At 40.2% G+C, this 5,190-nt stretch overlaps 1 protein-coding gene across 1 annotated transcript in view; it reads right to left on the minus strand.

Moving 5' to 3' along the window:
- Positions 1 to 224: 224 nt before the first annotated feature.
- Positions 225 to 5,190, minus strand: part of APELA (apelin receptor early endogenous ligand) — a 15,815-nt gene continuing 10,849 nt past the window's right edge. The window contains exon 3 of the mRNA XM_080672238.1: positions 225 to 1,427. The gene's annotated coding sequence lies outside the window, so the exon portion shown is untranslated. The remainder of the gene's footprint in view (positions 1,428 to 5,190) is intronic.

The following is a 5,190-nucleotide window of genomic DNA, read 5'->3' on the forward strand; positions in this document are numbered from 1 at the left end:
ATACACACACACACACACACACACATACATACACACTAGAGGCCCAGTGCATGAAAATTCATGCACTCAGGGGGTTCCTCAGCCCAGCCTGTGTCCTCTTGGAGTCCAGGACCCCTTGGGGGATGTCTGACTGACAGCTTAGGCCTGCTTCCTGAGGGATCGGGCCTATGCTGGCAGTCAGACATCCCTCGGGCAGCCTGGGAACCCTTGGGGGGATGTCTGACTAACTGCTTAGGCCCGCTCCCTGACGTTAGTGGTTAATCGGACATCCTTAGCACTACCGCAGAGGTGGGAGAGGCTCCCACCACCGCTGCTGTGCTGGCCAGCCATGAGCTGGCTTCTGGCTGAGCAGCGCTTCCTCTGTGGAAGTGCACTGACCACTGAGTCAATAGTCTTTCAATAAATACAAATTAAGAGCATATTCAATAATTTGGGAACATCTAATTATTAATACAATTCAGAATTAGACAGGGTAATTTCTTTGTTGGGTAATCATTCATATTCCTAAATTCTTCTGATTTTTTTTTTTAACAAGTCTCACCACCACAGGTTAAACAGCACCACAACAGAGCGTAACAAAATGATGAGCACACATGTTAGATATTGTCCAGCTGGGACTTCATTGGCATAACTATATTTTAAATGTCAACTTTAAGTAAGCCTTTTAAGAAACTATACAAGTGAATCAAGGACAATAAACAGAACTTCAAAGGAAATCAAACATTGGCTTCTTGTAATTACATGATGAGAAAAAGATTCAGAAATGAACATTTCAGTTTTAAAATAAAATGAGCTACAATCAGTATTTCAAACTTCCTTTTACAACTTTAAGTGAATATTATTCAAAATAAAAATACTTTCATAAACATTAAAGCCTATAAAATAAAACTAGTAGCAATTAATAGCTTCTTTCTTAGTCTTTTTATATAAATAACCGATGAACTAATTATTTTCTCTTACTTCTGCAAAGCCAAATAGTCATTGAAATTGATTCCAGATTTAGCATTTTTAAGAATAATCACTCAAACATATACAAAATTATTTTAATATTTTTGAAGAATTATAGGAATATGAAAGCCAATTTTTATATTCTTGCACTTTTTACTAATAGAAAGTCCAAAGACATTACAAAGTATTTTTCTTGCTAACCCATGTAAGAATTATAATGTGCAGAAAAGATGAGAGGTTTTTTATGCAGGTAATAACTGTGCTTCAGACTGTAATTGCTTTTGAATTCATGTTATTTTCCCTCTAAAAAGAAAACAGAAGAAGAGAATCTTGTGAAACTATTAAGATATCCGAGGTGCTTGTTTCAAAGGATCCCTTTTCATACTGGAACTTCTAAGCAAGCACACTATTGTGTGGGTGGGTATTTTTCCTTCAATCCTCTTCTTCTGGCAGACCAGGTGAAGTCAGTAAGAGAAGATCTATATTTGAAAAGCAAAGGAAAAAGAACATATCGGAATAAGAAATGCAATTCAGCACACTAATTTACTCATGCTTATTTTTTTCAAATAGACAGAGTTATGAAATTTTCATAATTTTAATAGAATAAAGGACAAAAACGCACGATAATCTTAATAGACAAAGAAAAAACAGTTAATAAAACCCAACAATCTTCTTTCATGATAAAAACATTCAACGATAGGAATAGAAGGGAACTTCTTCAAATTGATAAAGACATCTCAAAGACCCATAGTTAACTTCATACTTAATGGTGAAAGACAGATTGCTTCCATTTAAGATAAGGAATGAGACAAGGATGTCTGTTCTCACCACTTCTATTGAGCATTGTATGGAAGGTTCTAGTTAAGACTATTAGGCAAGGAAAAGAAATAAAATACATCTAGATTAGAAACGAAGAAAGAAGTTAAACTATCGCTATTTGTATATAACATGCTTGTACATAGCAAATCCTAAGGAACATAATGAATCAATAATTTCATTAAGGTTACAGGATATAAGATCAATAACCAAAAATTAATTATATATCAACTAGAGGCCCGATTTGTGCACTGGTGGGGTACCTTGGCATGGCCTGCAGGGATTGGGCTGAAACTGGCAGTCCAACACCACCTGCTGCTCTTGTCTGCCACTCCCGCTCACCCCAGCCCAGCTGTGCCTGCCGTGGGCTTGTGCCCAGTCAGTCCCGATCAGGAGAGGCTAGCGCAGCTGCAGCGGTGCTCACCAGCTGTGAGCCCTGTGTCTGGCGCCCATCAGGTCAGTTGAGCGGCACTGACCACCAGGGGGCAGCTCCTGCATTGAGTACCTCTTAGCGATTGGCCGACCGGTTGTGCATGGGTAGGGTCCCTAGGCCTGGCCGGCAATCAGGGCCAGCCGGGGCCTTCCTTCCCCCGGCTGCCGGCCGCTGGCCGGGGCCTTCCTTCATTCCGTGCAGCTCCATGGTGGTCAGTGCACGTCATAGCGAGTGGTCAAACTCCCGAGGGGACAATTTGCATATTAGCCTTTTATTATATAGGATTAGTAATGAATAATTAAAAATGACATGAAGAAAATTTCATTTGTAATAACAGCAAAAGAATGAAACACTTAGGAATAAATTAAACATCAGAAGTATAAAACTTGCATTCTAAAAATTATAAAACAGCTCTAGGTGGTTTGGCTCAGTGGATAGAGAGCCTATGGACTGAGGGTCCTGGGTTCGATTCTGGTCAAGGGCACATGCCTGGCTGCAGGCTCAATCCCCAGTAGGGGACGTGCAGGAGGAAGCTGATCGTGATTCTCTCCCATTAAAATTTCTCTCTCTCTCTCCCCCTCTCCCTTCCTCTCTGAAATCAATAAAAATATATTAAAAATAAATAGATAAAAATAAAAATTATAAAACATTGTGTGGGGTTTTTTTAATGTATTTATTGATTTTAGAGAGAGAGGAAGAAAAAGAGAGAAAGGGAAATATTGATTGGTTTCCTCCATTACCTACCTTGATCAGGGACTGAACCTGCAACCTGGGCATATGCCCTGAATTGGAATCGAACCGGCGACCTTTCAGTGCACAGGACAATGCTCAACCACCTGAGCTATACCAGCCAGGGCATAAAACATTGTTGAAAGAAATTAAAGTAGGAATATATGCCATGTTCATGGATTTGAAAACTTAATTGCCAACATAACGATACTTCCCATATTGATATACAGATTCAACACAATCCCCATCCAACTCACAGCTGGCTCTTTGCAGACATTGATAAGCTTATCTTAACATTCGTATGTAAATTCCAGGGAACCAGAATAAGCAAAACAGTCTTGAAGAACTACAAAGTTGGAGGATTCACAGTCTCAGCTTAAAAAATTGCTACAGCCCAGCCAGCATGGCTCAATGGTTGACCTATGAACCAGAAGGTCATGGTTTGATTTCAGGTCAGGGCACATGCCCAGGTTGCGGACTTGATCCCTAGTAGGGGGTGTGCAGGAGGCAGTCAATTGATGATTCTCTCTCATCATTGATGTTTCTATTTCTCTTTCCCTTTCCCTTCCTCTCTCTAAAATCAATAAAACCTTTTTTTTGTTTTAAAGAAAAACCATATTATCTAGCGATTTGACTCTTAGCCTTAGGTATATACCCAAGAGAATTGAAAATACATGTTCAAACAAAAATCTGCACATAAATGTTCATAGTAGAACTGTTCTTAATAGCCAAATAATGAGAACAATAGGTGACAAAATAAACAAAATATGGTTTTTCTATATGATAGAATTTTATTAAGTCATTAAAAAAGAGTTATGTACTGATACATGCTACTACATGGATTGACCTTGAAAACAGTATGGTAAGTGAAAGAAGCCAATCACACACACACACACACACACACACACACACACACACACACACAAGAATCTGCTTATACAAAATGTCCGAAATAAATAAATCCATAGACAGAAAGTAGGTTAGTAGTTGTCTAGGATTAGAGCGTTGGAGAGAAATGTAGAACGTCTGCTATTGGGTATAGATATTTATGAGATAATGAACATGGTCTAATATTGATTATGGTGATGGTTGCACAATTACTTGAATGTAGCAAAAACCATTGAACTGTGCACCTTAAATGAATAAATTATATAGTATGTAAATTATATCTCCAAAATTTAAAAATATTCATGCCTTAGTGATTCTAATTCTCAATGTTTTATAATAAAGTGTTCAAGTGTTCAAAGATGTGTACACATGTGTATACATCTTTGCACCATTGTTCAAAATAAATAAAATGTAAGTATTTACCAATAGAGTCAAGTCAAATAAATTAAGGCTGTCCATACAATGAAATACTAGTCATTCAAAACAACTATCTGTGTATCTACAAATAAATACATCTAAGTTTAGTGACGTATAAAGAGGCAAGGTAATGAATGCATTCCACATTTCATATGATACATACATATATGTGTGTATGACATACTAGTGACCTGTCGTGCAAAATCGTGCAAGACCCAGGACCCCTTCCCCCCAACCCCCGCGCCATGGAACCGCCCCGAGTCCTGGAGTCCCACCCCTCATGGCCGGCATGCCGCAGGACGGCCCCAAGTCCAGGAGTGCCGCCCCGATGCACCGCCTCTGGGCCATGTGGAGTGGGCGCCAGGACCCACCCCAGCGCCGCACACGTGGGGCCGCAGAAACCCTGGCAGAAGCTGCACAAAGCAACTGCCGGGCCTGCCCCTGCTGCCCCGCTTCCCACCTCCTGCCACTGTGAGGAGGCGCCCTGCTTCCCTGGCGTGACTGCAGGAACCCCGGCAGCAGGCACGCGGAGCAGCCTGCCCTGCCCCCACTGTGCGCACTGCCATCTTGTGACGGCATTACAGAGTGAGGGTTAATTTGCATATTACCTCTTTATTATATAGGATATATATACACACACGTAATTTTTGTATATATAAAATGTTACTGTTGCCCTAACTGGTGTGGCTCAGTTGGTTGGAGCATCGTCCTATGCACTGAAGAGTTAAGGGTTTGATTCTCGGGCAGGGCACATTCCCCGGTTGTGAATTCAATCCCTGGTCGGGGTAGGTACTAGAAGTGACCAATTGATGTTTCTCTCTCACATAGATATTCATCCCCTCCCTTCCTGTCTAAAATCAATAAAACCATATCCTTGGGTGAGGATTAAAAAAAATGTTATTGTTAGAGAAAAATGAGGAGTAAATGTAAAATTGAAAGCTCTAACACAATTTCAATAT

Source organism: Plecotus auritus (assembly GCF_963455305.1).
Source record: "Plecotus auritus genome assembly, chromosome: 6".
Classification (NCBI taxonomy): domain Eukaryota; kingdom Metazoa; phylum Chordata; class Mammalia; order Chiroptera; family Vespertilionidae; genus Plecotus; species Plecotus auritus.